This window comes from Mytilus edulis, chromosome 7 (assembly GCF_963676685.1).
Source record: "Mytilus edulis chromosome 7, xbMytEdul2.2, whole genome shotgun sequence".
NCBI classification, from domain to species: Eukaryota; Metazoa; Mollusca; class Bivalvia; order Mytilida; family Mytilidae; genus Mytilus; species Mytilus edulis.
This window is the reverse complement of record NC_092350.1, coordinates 63736568-63749962: the sequence shown is the minus strand read 5'-3', so window position 1 is coordinate 63749962 and position 13395 is coordinate 63736568.

Here is a 13395-nt window from a genome sequence, read left to right as displayed (position 1 = left end):
GTTAAAGAGGCCGGGTCAGCCAGGATTAGCAATAAGGTGTATTGTGTTTCAAAGTTGGTGTCATTTTTATCATACGATCCGTCCTCACATAGAAATAACATTGGTTTACCATGTTTACAATGAGGCCATATACATGTATATTTACATGATAAAGTGTAAATAAGTTCAGTTTTGGTTGATGCGGTCAAATAATTTTGTTAAAACAACTCTCACTCAGTCTGATATATCGAAACCACTGAAATTTGTTTACAATTCAATATTTTGAATAAAAAAAGGACTTGCTGATATTCTAAATTGATGTGGAAATTTTTTTGTAGCCAATGTGTTCCAATATTCATTGATATTGCTGTCATTTGAATTATACAATCCATCGTTACCGGTATATGTATTACTAGAAGTGATTTAGTATGCGGCTATATATATATATTAAGATTTTCATAACAAAGTGTAATTATGGTCAGTTTTAGTTGATGCTGTCACATATGGTCAGTTATGGTTGATACTGTCAAATATGGTCAGTTTTGGTTGATGCGACAAATAATTTTGTTATATTCATGAGTCAGTCTGAGATATTAAAACTACTGAAATTAGTTTACGATTCAAAATTTTGATGAAAAAGAGGATATGCTGGCACTATAAACTGATGTGAGCATAATTTTCCAATATTGCTTTCATTTTTATTAAACAATCCATCCTGATATAAAAATATACATGATTTACTCTGCGGCTATTAAGATTCACATCATGTTCATAATAAAGTGCAAATATGGTCAGTTTTGGTTGATGCGGACAAATTATTTTGTTATACCAGTCAGATGGTCAGTCTGAGGTATGAAAACTACTGATGTTTGTTTATGTTACAACATTTTGAATAAAAAGAGGACATGCTGGCATTCTAAATTGATGCAAATGAAATTAGGTAGCATTGTGTTCCCATACATTTTGTATTTCTATCATTTGTATTTTCATGATTTTACAATCCATCCTTACATAAATATATTACAGATTTACTATGCGACTATAAGAGTTACATAAAAAAGAGCAAATATGGTCAGTTTTGGTTGATGCGGTCAAATATGGTCAGTTTTGGTTGATGCTGTCAAATATGGTCAGTTTTGGTTGATGCGACAAATAATTTTGTTATATTCATGAGTCAGTCTGAGATATTAAAACTACTGAAATTAGTTTACGATTCAAAATTTTGATGAAAAAGAGGACATGCTGGCACTATAAACTGATGTGAGCATAATTTTATTTTCCAATATTGCTTTCATTTTTATTAAACAATCCATCCTGATATAAAAATATACATGATTTACTTTGCGGCTATTAAGATTCACATCATGTTCATAATAAAGTGCAAATATGGTCAGTTTTGGTTGATGCGGACAAATTATTTTGTTATACCAGTCAGTCTGAGGTATGAAAACTACTGATATTTGTTTATGATGCAATATTTTGAATAAAGTTACATAAAAAAGAGCAAATATGGTCAGTTTTGGTTGATGCGGTCAAATATGGTCAGTTTTGGTTGATGCGGTCAAATATGGTCAGTTTTGATTGATGCAGACAAATAATTTTATCACATGATTACATGTTACTGTCAGTCTGAGGTATGAAAACTACTGACATGACTGATAAAAGTTTCTGATGCGATATTTTGAATAAAAATAGAAAATGCTGGCACTCTCAATTCCAATATTGTAGTTATTTATATACTACAGTCCCTCTTTACCTAAAATTATAACTGATTTACTATGCAGCTATTTAGATTTACATAAAAAAAAGCAAATATGGTAAGATTCGGTTGATGCGGTCAAAAGATTTTATTATACGACTCAGTCTGAAGTATGAAAACTACTGATATTTGTTTATGATTCAATATTTTGAATAAAAAGAAGACATGCTCATTGGCTGATCAAGGGGGGGGGGGGGGGGGGTGTTCAGGAGTTGGAACCCCCTTTTTTTTGACGATCAATGCTTTTGAATTTGAACATATAGTTGGAACCCCCCCTTTTTTAAATGGCTGGATCTGCCCCTGCATGCTGGCACTATAAATTGATGCGAACAAAATTGTTTTCCAATATTGCTGTAACTTGTATAGTACAGTCCCTCTTGACCTAAAATTAAAACTTAAGTACTGTGCAGCTATATAGATTTGCAGAAAGACTGAAGAGCAAATAAAGTCAGTTTAGATTGATGTGGTCAAAAGATTTTTGTTAAACAGGTCCGTCCGAGTTTGAAAACTACTCGTAAACAGATATTACATTTGGTTAATGAGGATAATTTTGTTATGTGATAACGAGCCATCCTGACTCCCAGAATAAAAAATGTAAAACAATTCAAATAATAACCCTACCCCTCCCCCCCATAATACTAATTAACGGCCTAATTTATGTACAAAAAAAGAAAGAAAAACAAATATTTTATACTACACATCAACAAAAGAAAATCACTGAATTACGGGCTCCTGACTTGGAACAGGCACTGACATACATGCAGAATATGGCGGGGTTAAACATGTTCTCTTGCCGATTATAAATCTGAAATAAAACCGGCAAAATAGCAAAACTCTATATAATATTAATCGCTATTTTGCCGAAGCCTTTATATTAAGACAAATATTTCTTAAAACTTATAAATCAATTCTAGCCGTAGAATTTATAAATCAATTTTAGCCGTAGAATTTATAAATTAATTCTGGCTGTAGAATTTATAAATCAATTCTAGCCGTAGAATTTGAAATCAATTCTAACCGTAGAACTGTTCTAGAAGTAGAACTGACCAAATATTTGGTCAGTTCTAGCTAGAACTGTCTAAAACTGTTCTAGGGTAGAACTGTCAGTATCAGTTCTAGCTAGAACTGTTCAAATCAGTTCTAGCTAGAACTGTCCAAATCAGTTCTAGGTAGAACTGACCAAATCAGTTCTAGCTAGAACAGTTCTAACCTAGAACTGACTAAAAGGTGTCAGGCTGACAGTTCTACATACTGTTCTAGAACAGTTCTCCTGACAGATTCTGACAGAATTTATGAGAGGTTAGAACTGATCTCCACTGTAACAGATTGAATTACTTGATAGAACACAACACACTATTTATTCAAACGTATCAGACATGCACATTGTAGTTTCCTCTTGATTTTGAATTTGAAGATTAAAATGTGTGTACATTCAAAATAGCTATTTGCCAATGTAAAAACTCAAATATCGAAAAAAGATTCAACTCGTAACGGAACAACACTAATAATTAACCCATGTGATATACGCATTCGTGAATTAATGTTCGTCGGTCACTCGTTGAATATTTTTCTCTATTTGAATTCTTCGGTTAGTTATTCTAAAAATATACGAAATTGTATGTGCTTTATAAAACCAGTGTCTATAAGATGTAGAAAGAACACCGATCCGTGACAGAAGCTTGATCATTTGCGAATAAAATATATAATAGGGATTGATGTGATGCATCGTTTTGTAACGTTATAGTTTAGTACTGTGACGAAGTCTAAAAAGTGTGGTACTGTGTGTACTTGGGTATTATGTTCGGGCGATGGTAATGTTATAATCTCCACTCGATACAGTATAAGTTTGTCTCTTGACGTTTACCCAACACAGACGATGAATGCCAAGTACATGCACTTTTTACAAGATAATCCAGTGGTTATGGTAACGGGTAAGTCCTGGACACCATGGTCACATTAAAGTTTATGGATCCCTGTATAGTTAGACAATTTGCTTAAATAAATCACACTGTAAGGTTGATATTTGTATTAGCATCAAACATATAACAAAGTTCACAAAAATAACAGATAGTAAAAGATATTCCACTCCGTAGACTTTATACTACAACTTAACTTCTCGACTAACTACTCAAATCACCTGTCTCTGATTCTCTGATCCTCCCTTATGACTCTCTCTCTCTCCTTTTATACGACACCTCCATTCAAGATCTTTCCAATAATCTGATGAAATATGTAAACTAAACGATAATAAACTCTCTGATGAAATGTTTCTGATGTAACACTTGTATATGAAATATAACACTAGGGCACCAGTAATAGGGCACTAGGGCGACGGACCTAAATAAACATCTGGCATAAGCCATTAACCTAAATACGTGGTTAGTCACACAAGGAATGTATTACTTTTAGAATGATCCTGATGAAATCATAAAAATGCTGACTATAAGAGTCAAGTAAATGATAATAACATAACTAGATGAATTATAAAACATTGCTGAGGACAAAATTCATCACAGTACTTTCAAATGTTTTATTTGATAAATAATATCAACAGAATATTCATCATGACAAATTGAACAACAGCAGATTGTTTAAAAAAAAAAAAAAAAAATTAATATAGACTTCGTCTCGGTTGATATTGTTTCCCCGGATTAAAACACTGTTCTTACATTGGTCTCACTTTATATTTAACAGTTAGTGTGTTTTGTATAGTGTATTTAATAAATGAGGCATATCTTGTTTTCATTATTAAGATACTGTTTTTAGACAATACCATCGACAATACCTAGATATAAGCCTATACATGCTATAGCAAAATTTATAATACAGTATAGGTGTAATACCACCATTGATTTTTCCCTATTAGTCTTTGTTAAATTGGCACTTTTAAAAAAATCGTACAGTATTTACCTTTATTTCAACCAAAGAAATACTTTGCATGTGTAAAGTTCAATCCTTTCCAGTGATACAGTGAAAATTTCACACTACATTTCATTGCATATAAGAAAGTAACCACTGCCGAGGGTAGACAACCCAATTTTTACACTGTTATTTACTGGTTACCTGCTTTGGTAACTATGTAACCTTAACGTTCCAAAATATTTTATAAGACCATCAAATAAAAAAAAGAGCGATGCTTTCAGACACCCAACATACATATTTACGACGCAGAAAAATTTAAGTGCATTGAAATGCAGGGTTAATTTTCTACAACTGTCAAATTCAAGGGAATATTTTTTTAGGCCTACTTTCGTATGCAACCGGATGTGACGTACCATGATTTGGTGGTATTACACCTAAACGCTATAACAATATTTTCGTTAAATACTACATGTATACTTTAATATATAGTTGAATACGTCAAATTGTTTATTTTTGGATGTTTTGATTTATAGCATTTAGCCTTTTTTGTTCTAAACAAACACAAACATGACGAACACAAGCATACATATTATTAAAATGCATTTCAATGGTAATGCATATTTAACTTTCAACGTTGTGAAGATAAGCGACCAGTCATGAAAAGAATCTTATTTTCACATAATACTAATAAAACAAATTATCATGACTATGAATATAGTATTGACTGACAATCATAGACATTTTTTTGTTATTGCAAAATTTATTATACTTAATATATATTACAGTTTGTTCTATTTATACTCCTTACTGTAAAAAAGAAATGTAGGCCAATACACACCAAAAGAAATAATGGTTTGTAAATTGTGTGTCAGTCTATCGATTTAAGAAATTTCTTGACGAAAATACATTACAATCGTTTTTCATTTAGCTATATATTTGTGTGTAATAATATTATTTACTTACAAATAGGAAAAACATTTTGTTCCAATAACATAGTAATATATTGTCATTGTCGATTAATCTGAATAAATTGTTTTCTACTCGGTAATCATCCGGAAAAGATCATAAAAAAAACCATATGAAATCTGCATCAGAAAATTGGTAATGAAATTGGCAAATATACAACTATTATTACATATTATGCTTTCTTTTGCCATAAAAATCAAAACATATCTAAAGATTTTTGTAACATGTCTAAGTTGGTCCGACCACACGTTTTGCTTTACGTGTTCGCCAAAAATAAATTGTCGGTCGTGATTTTCCTAATGCGTGATATTTGTTTGTTTTTCATTTTAGTCATGCCCTAAATATGCTGTTATGTGTTGAATATACCTTCCTTTTACATTTCAAATTCGTTAACGAGTGAATGATTGTTTTCTTTAAGTTATATTAAAATACATCATATGCTAACTGAGTCAGAGTGTGATGGTAATGATAATGATAATGATTAGTAAAAGAAATATTTATACATATAATTTTGTATATATACCTTTAGCATGTTTAGGTTAAGCATAAATATTTTCACCAGAAAAGTTTATTTCACATGTAGAATTAAACAAAAATAATAAAAGGACGAATATATATACAGAAAATACAATTGGTCGAATTGCAAATGCTTTTGGTGGTATGTACATTCGTTTACATATACATATGATTTTAAAAGCCTCTCAACCTGGGTAGAAAGTGGTAGAAGAGTCTTGGTCAGAAGGGATACTGACCGTAAATTCGTATTTTTACATCCAAAACACTTAAGAACCCTTCTGACATTGATTAATTGGTATTACAGCCTAGATTGAAAAAGCCACGATAATAAATTCAAGATAAATAGTTTAGAAACCAGTATAAATATTTAATGTTTTTCTACATAATTACAGAAATGATTTGATACGTTGAAGAAAGGGGTCAACATAAAAAAAGAAAGTGAATTTGTTAATGACATTGATATGACGACAAATTTGAATTAAACTTTCCATCTCACTATAAACCTTAGGCAGTTACGGTAGAATCTAGTCCATATTATTCATATTTTCGTTTTTAATACTACATAAAATGTACAGGACTTTGTATATACAAAGCAGGAAAACAGTTGCGTTTCATTTTATGTCGTATCTTTTATTTCACTATTTTAGCAGCAGTACGAGATGTAGTTGACCTCAAATTTTCAAATGCATAACGGTGTTTCCCTAAAAAGTAAAGAAAAATAACAAAAATACCGACCTCAATGTAAAATCCGAATCGGAAAGTCCCTTATCAAATGTTAAAATCAAAAACTCAATCACATCAATTAAATAGAAATAGCTGTACAATTCTAAATTTGAACCAGACATTTCCTCATGTATAAAATGGTGGGTCAATTATAACGTCGCATCAGATCCGAATTGGAAAATCCCCTTAATCGTGTGTTTAACTGTTGTAAATCTCTTTTATGTGTCAAATATGCAAAACTATAGTATTTGGTCAGCTTATTTTTGCAGCCTGGAGAAGAATGATACATATAGTTCTATATAATTGTCAATAAATACAAGCGTAAATTTTCCATTTTTCTCATTTCTATACAAGTGTTGTTGATTAATAAAAAAAAAATCTCTAGTTTAATATTACTATACAAACGTATACAGTCATAAATTTTATAGTATCCCTTCATCTCTATAATCCTCTCAAATTTAATAAATTCTTAACTTTATGATATAAAATTATGTAAAAACTCATGAAAACTACATTTAGTCTATGTTTTATTGAAATTTAAGATAACTCTCTAAAGTAATTTTTATATTTTCAAAAACAAAAATTACTTATATAAGTAACTTTAAAAAAATACTTGTTTAAGTAACGCCCCTGATGTCACTACACGTTGATCTGTTTATTGATGGCCAGCAGCAAATCTTGTCTACTTGTATCGTTGTCGGGAGGACAGTTAGACGGTTTTTGAAGACATACAGTATGGTTGCAGCATGTTTATGTTTTTCTGTTTGTCGTATTCTTAAGGGCTGATTCTGTTATTTTTTATTTTTCAGTCTTGGCAATGCGGAGTACCACATTTTTTAACTGATTTAAGTGTGGCAAAGGATTTAAAGAACTGTTTCAAAAAGCAAAAAAAAAACCTGAAACAATCTTTCATGTGTCCCAAATTTCGCTTTAAGAAATTCGTGCGACTTCAAAAATTCGGTATGTTCAATAACCACTGGTTAGTCAGATTTTGATTTTTTGCAAAGAGAAAGAAGTACGGTAAGCATACAAAATAGTTGTAAGAGAATCAAACAACAGTTGGTAAAAAAAAAAAATCAACAAAATGAATGTTGCGTTTTTAAAGTGGTTCAGTATATTTTGCAAAGGAAAAGAAAAGAAGGTACATGTAACTGACCTTTCTCTTCTTTGCCGAGTACTTTACAAATCAACATATCATTAATTTTTATGACTTAAATCTTTTTATCTTTTGTTTGTTAAAATTTCGGACATGGACTTTTTTAGCGACTATTTTTCATAAATGTCAAAGTCAACGATGGTTCAAAAAGTAAAATTACAAAAATACTGAACTACGAGGAAAATTCAAACCGAAAAGATCCTATTCAAATGGCAAAATCAAAGGCTCAAATACATAACAATTTTTTGTCTTTGTTTAATTTGTATGCATTCATGTATCAGGAAATTTGATACATTATTTTTAATCTCAAATACTTTGTCAACTCAAATCGTTTAAATATCCGAACTAACAATAATCTTTTTAAATGTTGATTCTATCAATATGTGTACTCTTTACAATTTTGTTTGGTTGATTAATCAGATCAGAATAGAGACATATTTTACCTATTTATTGAGGTTTAACATATTCCAAAATGGCCGCGATAGTCTATTTGTAACGATTGAAGTTAGCTGAATCATGTGCTTCTCCGGGCCAGAGAATATGCTGTCTACACAACTGAATGTCTAAGGTATATGAAAAATAATTAATTTTGTTAGAATGGATGATTCTTATATGCTTTTACTTAATATATTAAAAGCGGAACGTTTAAAAAGGTTACAAGTCGTGTGTTGAAAATGTGTACCATGGATTCCAATTATGATAAACAACGTATTCAGTCAATAGAACACAACCAGGTATATAATAAAAGCAAATACAGATGAGTATACATGATTAGTAAAGGTAAAGTGATAACTAAACAGAATGTGTTTTGTAAGCACAAGCGGGGAGACAACTTCAATGATGTATAATAAATAAACTCACCACAGAGATATCAGTTTGTAGCGATCGTGCAGAGTTATTTCACCTGAATGCTCCGCTCTTTACCTCAACATTTTTACAAATTATATTGCATCACTTTGTTTTGTTTCCCAGTCAATGGGGTTTTCTTACCATGACATGTTTACCTACATAATAAGAATAATGATAATAATATGATTTTTCAAAGTTTTTTTGGAGAAAAAATGGGAAATATCGAAAGGAGAATAGTTGAGATGGATATTTTCATTGTAAATTATATCAAATATCAAGTAAGTTGACACTTCTGACATTGTATTACAACAGTATATCGATTAACTTCTTGTCTGTATTTGCAATGCTTTTTTATCATTTACTGTGCGTGTGCTGTCTTCATATATTCATATGAAGATAATAGATTTTTCAAAATGTCCTTGTCAATATTTTTGTGCGTTCATTTTAATCAATAAATTGTTATGTCTAAACGAAAAAAAAGAAAAATTCAGAGAAAAAGTATAGTAACAAAAATACCGAACTCCCAGGTAAATTCAAAATAGACAGTACTTTACAGATTGTCATACTCAAAAGATAAACCACATCTAACGAATGGAAAACAATTGTCATATTCTTACTTCGGACAGGCATTTCCTTGTGTGGAAAATGGTGGATTTAACCTGGTTTGATAATTAGCTAAACATGATAAACATCTAACTTGTATGACAGTCGCATGAAATTCAATTATGACAGGAATAACAGTTAAAAATGTCAAAAATAGGGATCGACAGTCGATATTGTATTATTATCTTAATCACTGCAAAAAAACAAGTATGTCCAAAAAAAAACATAAACAAACAGGAATATAAGCATATATGCAAAGCACATAAGCAAAACAAAAGATAAGAAAACAAACAATTACCATAAGACAACGTTGACAAAGAGAAAAACAAACAAGGCATTAGTGAAGGCTATTGAAAATTGAAGGTGCTTTGGAAATTTAAAAAAAAACTGCAAAAAAGAAAAAAAAAAACATACTAATTGAAAATGTATCATATGTATGTATTAAAGTGAAAAAAACTGATCTTTTTAATTTTGTTATCTAGAAATGAACAGCAAATACCCGTTACTCCTTTTGATACAAAATATCTTTTTTCTTAATTTTGATTAAACTCAATATATAGCGATCACAAATATACAACATATGATTTTTTTACACTAATTAAAAAAAATGCACCATAATGTATGTAATATGAAATTGTTAGTTATGAAAACAGTTTAAGCCTCCGATAGATGGTAGTTCATGTTTTTGCTCACATTGCAATTTAAACATTTGATCAAATTACAAAAAAACAACTCATGAAACTATCTGTATCATTAATAAATTAAAAAAACACATTACGATACAAACACAATCTCACAGGATAGAGAGATGGTTGAGCGCATGTTAAAATGCTTATGTAGATGAAACGCGCGTCTGGCGTATTAAATTATAATCCTGGTACTATTTTAGACATTATATATGTTGTGGCATCAAGTGGGATAATGTGTTTTAGTTATTGTCGCTTGGTATAGTGTGTTATACTTTTTGTCTTGCTGATTCATTAGGCAGGCTTTGTTTTTCATATTTGTTTTGCTTCCAATACTTCACTCTTGGTATTATTTATTATTTACAATGCGGTATGACTTTTGCAAATTTTAGTTTCGCCAATTAATTATTGTGATGTCACGATAATGTAACACAACTTATTAAAATTTGTTTTTAATCAGACGAAGAATAAAAATGTCAAAGCAATCTTTTCTGATTGATCAGCTTTCAAAAAAACAACTTCTAAAACAAGGATATATTACTCGTTTGATATCGATTAGATGGTTTTTCCGCTTATCCCCTATTGTAAATTAATTTTTGACCTTTGGAAAAGCACTCGAAATTCGTATATTCTGCAGGTTATATGTAGCAATAATAAATGTTCTTTTAGATGATTGAAGTATAACAGATATGAAGTATATTGTACCATTAATGGTTCTAACTAGATGTCTGTTAATAGAATGTGAGTACATGGAACTAATACTAAGATAGTATAAACAAAATAAGATGAAGAAAATAATAAAAAATTAAAGTGAATTAGAAAAAAGATATAAGTAAAAAAGTAAACTCCGAAACATACAAATGAAACAATTATAAATAAACAAAACTGCCTAGACGAACACAGTGCTAGACTATTATGTATTGAGACAAAAACATTAAAGCGGCAGCATTTATAAAAATATGTTTTGTGAAATGATCCGATTTTCAAGCTCAATGAAAATAACACTATTGCTGCGACTGAAGTAGTATTCGGTCTTCAGCTTATACGTATACAATACAATTCCTTTACAATATGATTATAGCTGTGCTGCTTGTAATTTATTATGACACATTGGTACTGCATGATCAGTTACTTGTATAATAGTATAATGATTTATGCCGCTAATCAACTAACATTTAGACATTAAGGATATTGGTTGGAAACAAAACATTACGACACTTGGGATGATTTCAACTTCCATATTGGGAAGTTTTGCATTTATTATTTACATAAGTCCAGCAGCGCCTGATAATGAAGGATATATTTCCAAGTTTGTTATTTAAAATTGAAATATTGAACCGAGTGATTAAGCAGTTACGTTAATTTGTTCTGTTAAAATTGTTTACAGACGACATTACGAGTCTGTTCACTGTTTTGGCTTTTGTGTGACGAAGATGGTTCTCAGTTTGTTTTTTTTTCAAATTTCGTAACAACATTTTCGTCCTCTTTTCTTAAATTATGACATTACCCAAGAAGACTATTCATCGTATTTTTGAAATGTACAAGGAACACCACGGGTACCACATGTAGAGCACACATTGCTTGCCATAATTTTTGGTAGGGCAATTCAGCCTTCTACCCTCAAAAATGACTGTGGCGAAATAGCAAAAAATTCTGAACGTGGCGTTAAATATCAATCATCAACCAATCAATCAACACATATGTTTTCTTGCAATGGTATAAGATAGATTGAATAATTCAACATTTTCAATTTAACTAGTCCAACTTACTTTCCTAAGCAAATTGACTAATTTGGAAACATTTATCTTGTTTTTGGAGGAGAAAATTATACTTAGCAAATGAACACCCTGATTCAAACATAAATTTACGAAATGGATATCATTAAGTAGCTCAATATTTGTTATTGAGAGAGTACAGGTGTCTTTTTATGGCGTGTTTTTAGCGAACAATATATATTCAAATTGAAACCTTTTTGCCGACCTCCTTAATTCAAATTAGACAATCTTTATATACAGAAGCCTTTTTAAAGAGAATAAACGATTTGGAACAATTTGAAGAACAAAATGTAAACCCGAATTGTACAAGACTATAAATAACATGATTCTAGCTTTCACAGGCAAATAGTTAGTTGGCTTTTTATACATCATGTCAACTATAAAATATAAGTATTTTGTGATAGTTGATACTGTTTGTATGCATGCCATATTACGCATAATGGAGCCTTTTACTTAAACAGGAGATAAACAACATATATTTCAGGTGACTTAGAATGGAATGTTCTTGAAACGGTAACAGATTATGGACAAAATGTGACATTATTTTGCAATGTTTCAAACTGCTGTCCAAAACTTTCAGGATGGGATAAATACTCTCCAGCACAACATACAATATTCATAGATGTCAAAACAGGGAAACCAACTAAAAAATATGATGGAAAGGTTTTAACGAATGGATACACCTTAGTCATACAAAATCTGTCTAAACAAGATCTTAATATCTCATATGCTTGTGTGTATGGCTCTTCATTAGGCGAACAACAATATTTACTAGAAGACAATGTTTTTGATTGTAAGTACTAGCTACCACAGAGTTGATATCCTGTTCTGTAAATGTAATGTTATATGAATCATTACATCATGCTACAGCACTAGACGCTTTAATGATTTGTCATTTACATTTAAGATATCGTTTGAGTTAATACGAAATTGAACACATAGATATGGGTTTTCGTAAAAGCAACAGCATCTCTCATATTGACGAAAAGTACACCACATCTTTATTTCCATTTTAGTCCAATTTACTTAATATGTCTAGTTGATTTTCCGTCATTTTTTTTTTTTTATATTCCTTTTTAACTCCAGTACGTCCGTTTTATCTTCATTGGATGCTATACAGTCTTAACCCTCACACGCGAAATCAGGTTTTTATTTATAGTGCGGTGACTAAAGAAGGATTTTTTTTAAATTTAATCTTCCAACCGAACACACACCTATATAATATATCATTCGAATGTTTAGAGCACCTTAACCTCATAAATAAATTCAATTTTAGGTAAACAACCAAATGTCATGATAGACAATACTTAAAATTGTTTTTTAAACTATCATATTTGGTGAGGTATCAAATCAAAGCAATTGAACAATACAGTCAAATATGACCTCATATTGAATTTGCGAATACTTCTTGATTTTTATAGACTACTCGTTGCTTCTCTTTTTTTACAATTATCTCTGCTTCCATGGTAGTATCTGTTTGTGTGTATTTTATTCTTGTTTATGTCTATTACATGATCGGTT